At 46.3% G+C, this 16240-nt stretch overlaps 1 protein-coding gene across 5 annotated transcripts in view; it reads left to right on the top strand.

Moving 5' to 3' along the window:
• Positions 1-16240, top strand: part of Adarb1 (adenosine deaminase RNA specific B1) — a 130446-nt gene that overhangs the window by 52237 nt on the left and 61969 nt on the right. For all 5 annotated transcript variants that reach the window (XM_029482425.2, XM_085842908.1, XM_085842910.1 and 2 more), the window contains one exon: positions 7382-7556. The gene's annotated coding sequence lies outside the window, so the exon portion shown is untranslated. The remainder of the gene's footprint in view (positions 1-7381; positions 7557-16240) is intronic.

Raw genomic sequence — 16240 nt, 5'->3', positions numbered from 1 at the left:
GATGAAGTTGTAAGTGTTTGGAGTAGAAGTTGTGGACAAGTAGAGGTGAGGCTGGGGTGCAGATGAAGGGATGCTCTGGGTGTGTGGGGGCGGAGTTGGTGAGGTGAAGTAGGCAGGTGTGTGGAGGTGATGATATGTAAGTGGCGTGATGTAGAAGTGAAGCTGCTGGCTGTTCCTATCACTGTCCTAAAGTTCAGAGATTAGGTCATCCTTTAGACCTTACATTTATTGTTTGTTTTGGTACCCATCTTCCCAAGACTACTGTATTGGCTCTTCTGGCTGCCATAGGGATTTCTGACCATCCTTCTTCTGCTCTACTTAACTTAGGACGGAGTCTCATATTTAATTTAATTTAATTTTTCTGTTATAGAAAACTTGGTAAATTTGCAGTTGTACTTGATGAATTTTTCTTTTTCACTCCCCTTTTGTATGTCTATGGAGTTTCTTCATAGAAGTTCTTAGTCATCATATAACCACCACTATCATCATCATCACCAACGTCATCATCATCACCATCACCACCACCACCGTGTGTATGTATGTGCTGTGGGCCTGCATTTGGAGGTTAGAGGACAACTGTGTAGAGTCCATTCTCTTCATTTATCTTTTTGTGGATTCCAGAGGTCAAACCCAGGTCTGCCATCTCACTGGACTTTATTCATTCTTGTAAACAATCCATTTCAAGTTTCCCTGGGGGGAAGACCAAGTTGACAGATCCATGCAGCAGAGTTGTGTTTGCTGGCATGTCAGTCAGTGTCGTCTGGAGAAATGGAGCCAGTGGGGGGTATCTTTGCTTCTGTTTTTAATTTACTGAATCTGTGTCTCTTGGTCTTTCTGTGTCAAGAAAGGTGAGCAAGCTAAAGCGAGAGATTGATAGATGTAATCAGGGAGGCTGGGGATTCCCTAGCTCGCCTCTGAGCTGATTCCTGACAAAGCCAGGGTGTAATTGGTATGAGTTGGAAAGACTGAGAATGGGGAACAGTGGTGTTCTAGGCCCAGAGAGGATATCCCAGGTCAAGCAGGCAGGGAGGTAAACAAGTAAAAAGATTCCTCCAGCCTCCATTTTGGTTCTGCCTAGACCTCAGTAAGTCAGGTGGTGCTCAGTAATTAGAGGACAGTCTACTTGAGGTCCAAGTGCCAACATCTTCTGTGAAAACCCTCACAGACACATCCAGCAGCAGTGTCATCTGAGGACCCAGGGCCCCACGGGCTACCCAGAAAAGTTAATTTCACTGGGCTCCGTGGGAGAAGGGCGAGTGAGGTACTGCCGGTGCAGCAAGAGTCTCTGTTACTCTGTGTATGTATGTGCGTGTGCTCCAGCCTGACCTCAGTCCTTAAAGGGTCCTCATGCCTTCGCTGGTGTGTCAGCTATAATGGGGTAAAAGGACCTTGACTTTCAAGTCATAAAAATAATTCCCTAAAAGCAAGAAAGAGCCATAGTGAAGATGATGTGGCTGAGCATTCTTTTCATCGACAAGGAAAATCACAGCCCCAGGAGGCCCTTGTTAATTATGTAGAAAATCCCCAAGGCCTGCCCAGTAAGATACTCATCCCTTCACAAAACCAGAGAAACAAACCAAGTCTCTGAGATTGTGAGCACCTAACAGTGACAGAGGCCCTCCTCATGGAGCCTGAGCCCCACGCCTTTTGAGTGAGCTTGGGTATATCTGGCCCAGGGGCGGACAGTTCTCCCAAGAGGGTGGACTTGAAGAGAAAGGTGCCAGCCAACACCTCTCACTCACCACCTCCACTCTGTGCCTCAGCATGAGGCCAGCACCCACGCTGGCTTGCTCCTTGGGCTCTTGTTTCTTGTTCCTTGGGTTCTGCCTCTATGTTTCTCTGTATATCTCTCTCTCCATGTCTGCCTTTCCTCTCACCCTAGCTCCAGAAATACAGAGCTCATTCATGGTATTAGGATCATTAGATTCCTCCTCTCAAATTGAGCATAAAACAGTCAGATTGGGGGAACTCTATTTAATGAGCCCTTTCAATATTTGCAACATGGCTTTAATTTCATATGAATCTTTAGTCTGCTGAAAGCTCGAGATAGTCTTTTCTCTTGTGTCATAAATATATTTCCAGAAATGTCCACTAAGTCACTTGAAAATACAGGATGAGGACTGGGCCTGTAGCTCAGTACAAGGACTAATGTAGCTCAATTGGTAGAGTGCTTGCCCAACATACATGAAGCTCTATGATTGATTCCCACTGACATGTAAACCAGGTTCAGTACACACATTTGTAATCTCAGGTCTCAGAATACAGAGGCAAAGGATCAAGTTTAAGGTCATTTGTGGCTACAAACTCAGTTTGAGGCCAGTGTGGGGCCATTTAAGGTCCCCACCTCCAGAAAAATAAAAGTTTTAAAACCTTTTTCATGGAAGCAGAATTGATAAAAACAAACAAACAAACAAAAACCAAACCTCTGCACATATTTAAAAGAGAACAATGTTATCACTGTTGAGATCCCAACACCCACTACAGGGAAGATGGTTATATTTCCAGATCTGCCCCAGCCTTTACTGACCCTTGCTTGTCCCTGCCAGGGAGCCAAGCTGTGTGGACCATGTCATTTGGTCTGCTTGCATTTTCCAGGAAGCTTGTGTAGGTGATATGTATGTGTGTGTGTATGCGCTATGAACCATATATATATTTATACTTATATTTCCACAGTCCATTTTTAGGATGTTATAAGGAAAATAGGTCATTACTTGCTAAGAACACAAAACGTGTTTAGTCAACAAAGCAAATGACAAAATTCTTCCTTTGGTCTATTCAGTAAAATACAGAGAGTCAAGGGCAGGCCAGGTGATGCTTGGAGTCTGAGTGGCCATGACAGTGTTAATAGAAGGATGCTGGCTTGGTTGGGTCTTCAGAACTGAGATCAATCAGATTGCTATGATACAGACTTACCACCTCAACTAAAAATCAGCCCGTGTCAGGGAGCGGGAGGGAACAGTTTAAATTAAACCCAAACTGACATGAGCTCTTAGGACCGAGTATCATTCGTCCTGTTTCAGAACATCCTTGCATGGAATAGTGAGCTCAGCTGTTAGTGTCGCTCTATGAAGGGCTGCCATTCTTAAGTTTTACCATGTGGTGTGCATGAACCAGCAGGGCCTTTGTCCTGGGCTGTAACCACTAGGCTTAGAGGTGCTGTCCTTGTTGAGATGCAAATGGCTCTCTGGCCTCCTTCTTTAGAACAACCCATAAAGCTTCTGAATTTTCTCTTTCCTTTTGATTTTCTCACATCACTGATTGAAAAGCCCACCTGTTGCTGTTGGAACCACAGTCCCAGGAGTGGTTGCCAGCTTTGGGCTCCCTTTCCCGCTGGGTGCTGGTCACTGAGTCCTCTGTCTTCTGCTGTCAGCTAGTGCTCCCAGCTTCCCCCTCACACGCTTCAGGCATGGTTGTTACAGCTAACTGGGCTAGGGATCTTCCTGAGAACTTAAATAGGGTCTCTCTTTCTTATACCTGCTTGGGGGCCTTCTACCTACCCTTTCTCTTACAGCACCTGAACAGTCCCATGTCTGTCTTAGCTGCGGTAGCATCTATGTGTCCTTTCTCTGTCTCCCTGGGTGACATCCCCTCTTCTCTGGGCCTGCGAACCTCAGTCCTCCTCTGATGGCTGCTAGTTCTCAGAACCACATTAGCATTCTACATGAGGCTGTTCTCTTGTGATAGAGAGGTTGTTCTTATCTTTGTTGCTTATCAGCTGAGCTGGTTATGCCTATATAGCCCTGGGATTACAGCAGTCTGGAAACACAGTGGCTCTGCAAGTGAGCTTACAATTTAACCCCACGCTCATGTAATGGTGTTGGTTTCATGGCTTTTTGAGATAGAAAATGAGAGTATTTAGTGTTTGGCAGAACAAAGTCCTTATTTCCATAGTCTGATTAAATTATAATGATAAATATCACTTTAAGAGGAAATGTAATTGTTTCGTTTAATCAATCTGATTATTACTGGCACAGCAAATCTATCAAGTGCTAGAGTGATAAATTCACGGTAATACAATCTGTACTGCTCTGGTACCATCCTTCCTTGGCATCAGTGGATGAGCTGTTGAAGTCGACTCTCAGCTTGTTGAGCCTGGAGATGCTTGTCAGAGAAGGGGCTTCTGAGACTCAGACAGCCACCGGAAGTGGAGAGGGTGCCAGCTCTTGGAGTGTTAGTCAGTGTAGTTGCCTCTTCCTCTATCCAGTGGGTTGCCTGTTCTCGCAGTCATGTATGTACCCGCACAGGCATGAGAGTCACAACTCTGCCTAATATGTGTGTATGTGCTTGTCTGTCTGACCTTCCCCCGTTAATCCCCTCTTCCCACCTCAGCTTCTCTTCTCCTTTCTGAGGAATGGAGAGTCTCCAGATGCCTCATTCCTTACCTGCACATGGGTTTCTCTATTCTGTTTTGTGCTACAGGTGGTCATCTGGTGCCAGTGTCCAACAAGTGGCCATTAGCTAGTCTTGTAGCAGCTGCATATAATGTTCTGTAAACCAGTTGTCATTGGAGACATTTTTCCAGTGCTGATTTTTTTCTAAGATATGTATATTATGTATTTTCCGACCAGAAGAAACTAATAAAGTAATAATTTTAACCACCATGACCCATTGCAAGCTTAAACTAGATGGACATTGGCACTGAGTCCACTCCACGCTGCTCTTTGATGGTACCCTTCCACACACCCTGGTAGATACCTTCTATTCTACACTTAGAAATTCTGTCTTAGCTTTTACCCCCAGTTTTCTGTGTATGCATGCACCCATGAGCTTATGATTTGACTTGCTTAAGAGGAAACTTTAGGTGGTGGGTAGTGTCAACATGAATCTGGTTTCTCCTATGTGGTTAACTTGGTTGATCAGACTTTTACACACTCATCTGTACCCACAGCTTAGCCTACCTGCAGCATGTAGTTTCTACTACCCTCCTTTAAGCTCCGGACAGGCCGTGCTACCCTCCCCCTAGCCCCCAGGTTCCCTTGGATCCGAGGATGAAAGACACACATACACATTAGCTTATTTTTAATTTGCTTTTAGCACAATGGCCAGGCTCTTCTAAGACTCCCTCAGGTAACATGTTCTTATCTTCACTCCCAGCTCAGCACCTCTAAATCTACCCTCAGCTTAGTTGCTCAGTTACCCTTAGTCCTAGCTCAACTCCTCTAAATTGCCCAGTTAGCTTCTGCTTGCTCAGCACTTTAAATCTGCCTTCAGCTCAGTTGGTTTTCTAATCTCCCACCTGCTATCCCAGGCCCAGTTGCAGAAGCGGCCAATGGCCAGTACACCCAAGATCTCACATGGCTGGTAGCTCTCTCTCCCTCCAAAGCAAGGTGAGATACCTTTCCTCCTCTGCATCTCCTCGCCTGCCTACAGAAACCTGGAAATCCTGCCTTTCCCACCCCAGCCATTGGCTGATAGTGTCTTTATTAATCGATCAAGAACCAATTGGGGAACAGGACCTTCAGCATTCCCATACAGATTCCCAATCAGAGCATCAGAACCATCCCCCACACCCACCTTGTTGGGTTAAATTTGTTGGGTTAAATTTGCTCACCTTGTTATTTTGACAGATATGTTAAATGTTTTGGAGCAGCCGTCTAGGTGTGGAGAGTTGGTTGTAGGGTAAATTTTGTTTCCTAATGCCTTTACCTATGTGGTTTAGTCAGATATTCTGTTCCTTCTGACATCTTTATAAGTCTGTAATATTCTTGGGATTTGTTAATTTTACTTAACTTTAAAAAGTTTTGGAGGTGAAATGCATATTGTATGTTTAGTGTTGCCATTTGAAGCAGTAATTTTATTTTGGCTAGTCCTTGGTGCCTGACAATGTATCTGAAAACATATGGCACATAAAACAACTCCGTGTTCATCATTGTGACTAGGATCTTGTGCCCAGTGCAACTGGTGCTGGGGTGGGGGTGGGGCACTTCTGTATGGAGAAGGTGTATGGCTGGAGGTTATTGGCTCAGTGTCCTGCCCTAGGAGACTTGTGTACTGATATGGCTGACCATCTTTCCACATGATCTCAACACATAGCTAGCTTAGACCTCTTCCCAGTGACTGACATCTCCAGAGACAATCCAGCAGAAGTGGGAAGTGGGGACCCACTGCTTCTTTGAGGCACAGTCTTTGCTAGGCACTACCCTACCCACAGAGTAATTTGATGGACAGAGTGATCACCTGGCCTGTGGGACTCACAGGGGGCAAAGGTCTTTTCACTCAGAGTGGCAGGAGCATGGTATTTTATTTCCTGTGGTTCTGTGATGTGTCTGGGTGTCATTGGAGAAGCATGGCAAGGTTTACCCTCATGGTCTGCTCTCCCACTGCTCTCCAAATCTTGGTAGAGCTGGATTGTGACAAAGTGTGGCAGCTCTGGGAGGCCCATGCCAGGATCTTTGCATGCCCATCTCCCAGGCATGATGAGGTGATGAAGGAGCTGTTCTGGGCACTTGGCCCAGATGCCTTTGTGCTGGGCTGGATAGCTCTGCAACCCACAGTCCCAGGTCTGTAAAGCATCTGTGAGGAAGCTGTTGACTTTGGTGGAAGAGTGTAAGGCTTTGGGTGGCACAGCAGGGAGACTTGCAGGCAGAATTTCCTCACCCAGCCCCTCAGAGTACCTACATCAGTGTTCTGACAGCAGGGAGTGCTCTTAAGAGTTAGAAACTAAGCTGACACACTTTATTTTTACTCCTAGCAAGGATCTACCCAGAAGATCTACTAGTCACCTCTGAATATGGCTCGCCAAACACCTAGTGGGAACTCTGTAAGGGAAGGGGCCTGAGTTTATTGTGGTGAAGAAATACCCTTACCAGTTTACCAGTTGACAGTTCTCTGAGGAGAAATAGGCTGCAGATAGCTTCATAGCCCTCAGCTTCCAGAAGCAGGGTAGCCACCAGGGTAGAGTGAGGTCTGGGTACATGGGTGTCTGTGCCTGTATTCTCACACACATGTATTTGCATGTATAATGGATGCATGCATTTTATTTTAAAATGAACAAGTTTTTTCTGAGGCCTCTTTCTTTTCTAACCCTGGTGTTCTGTTAGGGTATTCTGTTTGGCCAGCAAGATTTAAATGCGGGTGTAATGTGTGCATTGACTTGTGGTGGGTGAGTGAGCCAAAGCCTGACTCATTACTGTGTATCCCCTTTAAAAAAAACTCATAAGAACATGTTTAACATGGTATAAGCTTATATAGAGGAATTAAAATTCAGAGTATTGAGTCAATTGCACATGCCTGTAATCTCAGCTCTGGGGAGGTGGATGCAGGGAGATCTCAGGAAGGCCAGTCTACAAACCAGAATATTGTTAGAGTTCTTTCCTGAGCTGGTGAAAAGCCTTTAGCCTTGAGGTAAATAAGTGCCAAGTAACTGAATCTTTTATTACAGAGTGAAGTGTGTCAGGCTGGACATGGAGAACCCAAGGTGTGACTAAAGGAAGCTTGTCAACCCAGTGCATCACGCTTGCTATTTTAGTGCTGCGGAGCAATGAGCTCACTTTGCTTGCCCTGAAGGAGTTTTGCCTCAGGATTTGAGACAAAATAAAAACTAAACAAATTTTAAGGTAAGTAAAACCTTTTTAGAATCTCTTAAAATCTGACCAAAGGTGACTTGTGCAAGGTGTGGTGGCAGAGGCCTGAGTTCCAAGCCCTCAGGAGGCTGAGACATAAAGCCTGGGATGCATAGCAAAGTCCTGTCTTTTTAAGGAAAAAAAGTTTAATTAAGTCCTTTGGCTTGCTGTTGAAATGCATTTCCTTGAATAATCCCAGCACAGATTGTTACCCTGAGCTAGTTCACACACGTCTTCCTGTGGCCACAGATCATCTTTAGACCTGTGGGTCTAAAGTCGGGGCTGCCTCGACTTCATCGCTGTTGATAAAGCCAGTGCTTGTTGCCTAGTACTGGGCATGCCTCATGAGAGCCTTTTACCACTTACCACTTCTTTCTTTGAATTTCTTTGGTGTTTAGTCTTTATGGCTGTCAGTCAGGGTAGCATCTGTTCTTGTTAAAGCGCTAGTATGAAGGTAACTCAGTTATGGCCATATTCTAGAATATAAAAGAAGTTTCTTCTCGGTGTGGAGGTGAGGGAGGCTGGGAGGACTGTGGCAGTCTGAGGGTGCTCAGCACGTGTAGTCCTAGCATGTTCCTGGCTTTGCTGCTTCCTCACTTACAGGCTAAAGTTGAGAGGCACCCCTGTGTGGCAGCTCCAGTGTGAGCCATCCACTGAACATCAAGGGCTAGCCTGCACTGCCGACTAGAGAGCCTCGGGTAGCAGTCAGAGTCAAGGCAGTAGGTGCAGTTCCCAAGGATGTACATGTGGGCAAAGCAGAACAGCTCCTGACATCACTGTGTTTGGGGAGCAGCAGTGGGCTCACTTCTGACCACTGGGCTTTGAATTCGTACTAAGAAAGACCCTACCTGTGCCCACAAATGTCCCAGAAAGAAACCGGGAGCTTTAAAAAAAGATTTGGTTTCGGGGGTTGGTGAGATGGCTCAGTGGGTAAGAGCACCTGACTGCTCTTCCAAAGGTCCGGAGTTCAAATCCCAGCAACTACATGGTGGCTCACAATCATCTGTAATGAGATCTGACTCCCTCTTCTGGAGTGTCTGAAGACAACTACAGTGTACTTACATATAATAAATAAATAAATCTTTAAAAAAAAAAAGATTTGGTTTCATCTTCATCTGATGCTGATCTTTTTGTGGGACATGGACAGGCAAGAGGTGGGAAGAACAAAACCGCAATCCCCTTTATCACTGATGTGCCGGCAGTCAGTTTTATTTTCATGGATAGCCCATCTTTGAGCTCCATTGGAATGTGAAGTCAGTTTCTCTGTAACCAGAGTTTTCTGAGAGACACCGCAGATCCCAGAGCTGAAGTGAGTCTGGAGACTAAGGAAGGGTTCACAACTCCATTTTGAGCTCCGCTAATGATTGCCTGTTTTTAACATACCTCATAGGTAAAGCGTTGCATTGAATCGGTCATGTATGTGAAGCAGCAGGATGAGCTATTTATATCCCTTTGCACGGTTGTTCTTAAGGAAATACAGCAAAGTCAGGCCACAAGGAGCCCCAGGAAACATGTGCCCAGGAAGCAAAGCTAAAGGCCGGAGTGCTAAACTCTGAGCGTTGTCTCCTCCTACTGGCTCTGGGAATCAACGCTAGCAGCAGTGTAGACACAGTGTGTTGCTTTTACCTCAGGTGAAGCGAGCTAATTTTGTCAACAGTTTGGTGTTTTGATTTTTTTTTTCACCTGGTTTGAAGTAAAATAAACATGTAAGCTTTGGGCTACACTAGTCCTCCTTCTCTTGGTTACCACATCTACTACTTCATAACAGGTACCCTCCTCAGACATGTATGGCACGGTCCTGGGGACTTTGCATCTAGTGCCGGCAGGGTGGCTGTGCTACCTTGGCACAGTCCTTTAAAAGTGGTGTATAGCTCAGGGATTGCTTCTGACAGAGGTATCAAGTACTGGGGTTCCCTGTTGAGATGGTGCAATCCTGTGTCCTTTCCACAATGGTTGCATTGCTGAAAAACACACAATAAAGATATGTAAACATCATTGTGCTTGTGTATAAAACACCAGTAGGCCTTGGTGTAGCTCACGTGGACAGCGTTTGGTGCATGTACTAGTCAGGGTTCTCTAGAGGAACAAGAACAGATAGAATGATCATCTGTATGTGAAAAGGGATTTCTTCAAGTAGTTTTCAGGCTGTAGTCTTGCTTGTCAGACACTGCTGTCTCCTAACAGAAAGGTCAAGAGTCTAGTAGTTGTTCAGTCCATGAGGTCAGATATCTCAGAGGATTCCTAGAAAGCTGCTGTTATTTCGTCTGTCCTAAAGAATCCTGGAAAAGCAGGCTCTAATACCAGTAAAGGAATGCCTCAGCAACAGGATAGATGAACAGTGAGGGTGAGGGCGAGCAGGCAAAAACAGAAGTGTCCTCCTTCCGTGACCTTTCATGTGGGCTGCCACCAGAAGGTGTGGCCCAGACTGAAGTGGGTCTTCCCACTTCACATGATCCAGTCAAGAAAACCCCTCCCAGGTGTGCTCAGCTGCTTGGTTTTGAGTTGATTCCAGATGTAGTCAAGTTGACAGTCAAGGTTGGTCATCACAGGACAACACACAGTTCTGTTTTGGGAGGGTTCTTGCTCATCTTTGAAGCCTAGAAGACCTGCCTGCATCACTGATGACCAAACCCCCATACCTTCATCTGTTGCCGCAGCTGGACTCCCCTCCCACTGCCTGTTCTCACAGTCCAGCTGTTTGCCTGCATGGTGCATGATCCACAGTTCTCATGAACTGTGACATGGCCAAATCACCTCCAGGAACACCTCCAGGAACTGGTGCTCAGAGGACTCCAGGGCTAATACAGGGGCTGCTGGGGCAGTAGTCTGGAAGGTGAATGAAAACTCACCCATGAGCTGGGAGGAGTGCAACCAGAGCCCTAAGAAACAGAGCTCCTATGCACAGGACCCAGCTCCTATGCACAGTCTTGCCCTAGGAACCTGTTCATAGGCTGTTTGATTATTTCCTTCAAAATATTCATTATAGGGAATGCAAGGCTGGTAAGGTTTCTCAGTAGGTAAAAGTGCTTGTTGCCAAGCCTGGAAACCTGAGTTTGATCACTGGGATACACATGGTAGAAGTGATCTAACTAACCTCATACAAATAGTCCTCTGAGGGGTGTGTGTGTGTGTGTGTGCTCACATGTCCATGTGTACATGCACAAACCTGCATGCACGCACGCACACACACAGAAATAAATAATTATAATTTGTTTTAAAGAAACTGGAAGCTGGGAGTGATGGCTTAGTGGTTGATCTTTTAGAGGACCTGAGTTCAATCCCAGCATACGCATAGTGGCTCATAACTATAAGTCCAATTCCCGGGCATCCAGTGTCTTCTAGCCTCCATAGGCACCAGGCTTGCACATGGTACATTGACATTTATGTACGCAAAATACCCTGACATATAAACTAAAAATAATCAAGAAACTCTTTTTTTTTTTAAGATTTATTTACTGATTATATGTAAGTACACTGTAGCTGTCTTCAGACACTCCAGAAAAGGGAGTCAGATCTCTTTACGGATGGTTGTAAGCCACCATGTGGTTGCTGGGATTTGAACTTCGGACCTTCGGAAGAGCAGTCGGGTGCTCTTACCCACTGAGCCATCTCACCAGCCCCAAGAAACTCTTAAGTATGAGTAAAGTGTTTCTCTGAGTCCTGGGAGCTCTCTGAGGACAGGTTATGAGAACTCTGACTTGGAACTGGCCAGACAGGACCTCCAGAGGCCTGGGCTTGAGGCTCTGGGGACAGGACCCTCAGTCATTGGAACTGACACACCTCACATGGCCCATTTCAGGACTGCACTGGATCAGAGGTACTGGCTGCTCAAGAGCTGGTTCCTTGCTTACTAGTGGAAAGAAACCATCATATGGGGGCACAAAAACGAACCGTTGTGGGAGTCCCACAAAAGAACAGTGCATTTTCTTCCAGCCCTATTAACTCGCCCTCATTTACAGAAAACTTTCATGTACCACAGCAGATCAGAAGGGCTGCAGAAGACAGATAGTTCACTGCTGTCTGCACTGCTGCTTTACGGAGAGCTAGAGTAGCTTTCTCAGCAGTCCCTGTCACCCTAGAGTTTTAGGATCGCTTACTTGCCATTTTATCTGTAACTAATAGCTACACCTAAGAAATATATCCATACCAGGCTTCCCTGGATGAAACTTCTCCTTAGCCTTCCTGTGCTCATCAGCCACCTGTGCCTGGTGCTCCTGGGACCCACTGTGGACTGTGAGAACCATGGGGGCACCATGCATTGAAGGCAGAGACAAGGACAGGTCATCTACAAGACTTAGTAACTAAATAAAAACAACAGCTATTGCAGGCAGAGGGGGAAAAAATCATCTTGGAAACACAGGGACATCCGAGGAAAGATCAAACTGAGCAACCTGGAGCAGGTAGTTTCTAAGGAGCAAGACTGGGAGAGGCAGGCTCACTGCAGCCACCAGACAGTGGGAGGCTCCAGGAGAGGAAGGCAAGGGACCAGAAAGGCCTCCTGGAGCTGAGGAGTTGCTGACCACAGTTGAGAGTTTATTAGGCATGTTGGAAAAGGTAATAGGTGTGCTAGTCAGATGGAAGCCAGTGGCAGGTGTGCTCTGGAGCTCTGTAGGCCCTCATGGAAACTGCTGCCCCGAGTTCTCAGCTGGTACTTGGTTATAGAGCTAGCATGATGCTGAACACCGCCCTAAGGGTCTAGTGCTCACAACTCTCCAACCTCGTTATAGCATGGAAGAGGGCATTTGCTGACCCATGGCAAGTTCCATGGAGGCCCTTGTGTATAGGGCTGGATGGAGCCAGCAGGGGTACAGTCTACCCACTCTGTGTTGAGAAGAAGCCTCTTTGTCCTGTCTATAGATGGACTGGTGAACAGCCTTGCCAGCCTGTTCTATAGAGATACTGCCATGGTCCCAATGGCCTGGCTCTGCTTTCTATCATGATGCATCCTCTGGTGATACATAGACAGACTCTGTAGTCCCTTACTGTAATCAAAAATGGGGGGCCAGGAAGGATGGACGGACAGGGATCCTCTGTTTGAAATATGTTTGTCTTGAACACTTTCTCCTTAAAGGGCCTGAGCTGAGAAAACGGCAAACTCCCTGGATTTGGGGAAGAAACTGAGTTGCTACTTTCACATGTACTGTGGCTTTTGGTAGCTGTTGCTATAAGGGGCACCATTCTAAAGAGTACTTTTTACACTCTACATATTCGTTCTTTTACCCAGAAAATGTGCCTGCCCTGTGGATGGGCCCAACTGCAAGGAGAGTTGGGTAGGACCACGGGACCGACCTTGGAGCAGAGAGCTCTGGGCCACCACGGACTGCCTGTTGTGCAAGGAGCTCTGAGACCATAATGTAGCCTCTGATTAGGAGCCAGTGCTACCCAGGATTCAGTCCTTGTGATCCTTTGGTAGGTGGCAAGGCTAGTCCGTGTTGAAGAAGAAGGGGACTGCTTAAGTTAGTGATCGAACATTATTTTCATTTTTAAAGTTTTTAACTTGTCTGAGTAAAACTTGTTTTAAAGTACATCAAGTTTGAGGTTCTAAGTGGTTGCCTTCTCTGTTAGGGCTCTTACGTTTTTCATGATTGAAAAGGGGCCTGGAGATTTGGGAGAGTCTGAACTTACTGATTGGTTCCAGCAAGGTTCCATGGGAGACAGTGGGCAGAGCTTAGAATACTGTAGACCCTGGGTATCTCCTTCACCCACAAAAGCTTTGCCCAGGGAGCTATCCACCATGGCAGTGGACCCCCTTCCTTAGTCTCTGGCCTGAAGCAAACTTTATGTGGTCTGTCTGTGATTCCCTAGAGTTGTCAGGCTTTTATGGCCAGAGACAATCAAGGCCCATTGACCACCCAGAGAAAGGGTGACTGTACAAAGGGCAAAGTCAAGGCCAGACACCTTCTCTCAAATATGTGTACCCACTAGTGGCCTTAAGCAGAGACATGAGCCATCAGAGAACGTTGGCAACATGAAGTGGAACCCAGTGCAGGAGTCTGAATAAGTAATTTAACAGATCTGTGAGGACACCTAGCCAGGAGTAGGGTGAAACAGAAGGGAACCAGCAACCTAGAAACCACAGAGAGTGGAGCAGGGAGAGCCTGTGCAAGTGTCCAGGCTAGGGCACAAGTCTAAGGAGAGACTTGGACAAGAGACTTTTGACCTATTCCAAAAAATATGCAGTTATCATCACACTACTACCTCTTGCCCCCTGCAGTCAACTTCCATGCCCCAATAGGTACCCTGGCTCATTCTGGCCTCAGCATGCCCTGTCTGAAGGAAATGTTCATATCTGCTGTGCAGCTCAGGTACCAAGCATTAGCTCCACCCAATGGCTATCATCTGCCCTGAACCTAAAGCAGCTCTGCTGAGTGGCCTCTTCTGGACAGCAGGTGGTGCTATAGGACCACTCCAGAGAGAGCAGGCAGGCAGCAAGATGAGCAAAGCTGTTGAGTGGATACAGGGACATAGCAAGTAGACTGAGTTACAGTCCCTCCTGTTTAACATAGAAAGTATGGACTTGCTACCCCCCAAGAAGGGTGCATGTGTGGTTACCACTTATTTTTTATGGTGTATTAAAGAGTAAACGCAGTGCTTTCACTGTAGTTGGACAGTGTTGTTGCATGTAGACACAAGAGTCTCAAGGTTGGCATGCTAGCATGGCTCTTCACCTCAGCCAAGCCCTTTAGTGCAGCATCAGTCCTGACAGCTTGAGAACCACCAAAACTGAGACATACCTGCCAGTGCTAAGCAGGTCTGCACGCCCCGGTGAGCCCAGGATTTGTCTCAGGGCTACCTCGTGTGACTGGCAGATGAAGATTCAGGGAAGTTAGAGAGTGGGCACTTAAAATGTATGGACTATGCACATGGTGAACTGCATAACTCCATTTTAAACAAGTATGACGTGAATCACTGTAAAGCAATCGATGGATGTCTGTTCCCCTTCATACAGCCACTCAAGTGAGCTGGTACATGTGTAGGGACTGGTAGGGTGAGTGAGGACCCTGAAGCACTCACAATAGCATGTTCCTTGGGGACCTTTCTGCTATACCCCTACCTCATCTATGCCAGTTTGTGCTTATAATCCAGTGTAGGCTTTTCTTCATTTCAGACTCAGACCCTGCCTAGATTCATCCTCCTGTGGACCTGCAGACACCCTGTGCTCTCCCTTCAGTTCTCCTTTACACTCCTTTTGAATTCTACCTTCCTGTCCAGGAAGCTCCGGGCCAATCTTCTAAGCGCCGTGGGATGCTTGCTTCCTACTTTTTGCACTGCCGAACCCAAGTCCTGACTTGTGTTCCTGCATTAAGCCTTACCCCTGACTGTTCCCTGCCAGCCTCCAGCATTCTTAAAACTAGGTCAGAAGCAGATGAAAACTCCTGGTAACAGTCCTGCTTCAGTCCTCTTTGTTGAGTGGCTGCTACTTTCCCTAGGAAATCCCACATGCTGAGCCCACGGACCCCTTCTTTTATCTCTGCTTAACTGCTTGGCAGTTAGGCGGGTACTAACTGCCTCCTAGACACTGCCTGCAGAGCATGCATGCTTGGGGCTCAAGGCCAGCTCCCTAACCAGCTTGAGGCCTACTTCCTTTCTGCCTTACCAGCTTGGAGAAACTTTACCCCATGCTGACCACCCCAGGTGTCTTTCTACCATCCACAGGGCATGCTATCATTTAGTTGTCTGACATTTTCTGTGCATCCTTCTTGTCTTTGTTTGGACATAGGTTTCCTGACAGCAGCCATGTGTCTTTTGTTTCCTGATGTCTCTCAAGCACTGTGGATGTGCTGTGTGTAGTGGAAATCCAGTAAATATGAGATAGATAAGGCGATATTTTGTTGGTTTTCTTACTAACAAATACTTATGAGATGTTTTAATATTCTTTGAAGAAATGGCTTAGTGGTTACAAAGGACTCAGTTTGTTCCCAGCACCCACTGGGTGACTCACAACCATCCAGATCCAGTGTATTTATTATCTCCCTTTACCCTCAGGGCACACACATGTATACATAACCAAATTTAAACATTTTAAAAAATATTATATTGAGGAATGCTACATTTTCTCACATGTAGATTTTTATATAAATACCCAATAAATAACTGACTCAGAGTTTATAACTCAAACTCTTGAAAGAGTAGACTATTTTGTATGTGTGTGTGTGGGGGGGTTATTTCACTTAAATTTACATATCACAGTTCATCATCGAAGGCAGTCAGGAGGAGTTACAGAGACAAAGTTCAGAGCAGAAACTGAAGGAACAACCATCTAGAGACTGCCCCACTTGGGGATCCATCCCATAAACAACCACCAAACCCAGACACTATGGCAGATGCCAACAAGAGCTTGCTGACAGGAGCCTGATATAGCTGTCTCCTGAGAGGCTCTGCTAGTGCCTGGCAAATACAGCAGTGGATGCTCACAGTCATCCATTGGACAGAGCACAGGGTCCCCAATGAAGGAGCTAGAGAAAGTACACAAGGAGCTAAAGGGGTTTGCAGCCCCATAGAAGGAACATCAATATGAACTAACCAGTACCCTCAGAGCTCCTTGGGACTAAACCACCAATCAAAGAAAACACATGGTGAGACTGGTGGCTCTAGCAGAGGATGGCCTAGTTGGTCATCAATGAGAGGAGAGGCCCTAGGTCCTGTGAAGGTTCTATGCCCCAGTATAAGGGAATGCC

The sequence above is a fragment of the Mus caroli genome, unplaced genomic scaffold, assembly GCF_978045245.1.
Source record: "Mus caroli unplaced genomic scaffold, Mus_caroli_1 scaffold_9, whole genome shotgun sequence".
NCBI lineage: Eukaryota > Metazoa > Chordata > Mammalia > Rodentia > Muridae > Mus > Mus caroli.
This window is presented reverse-complemented; position numbering and strand designations above follow the sequence as displayed.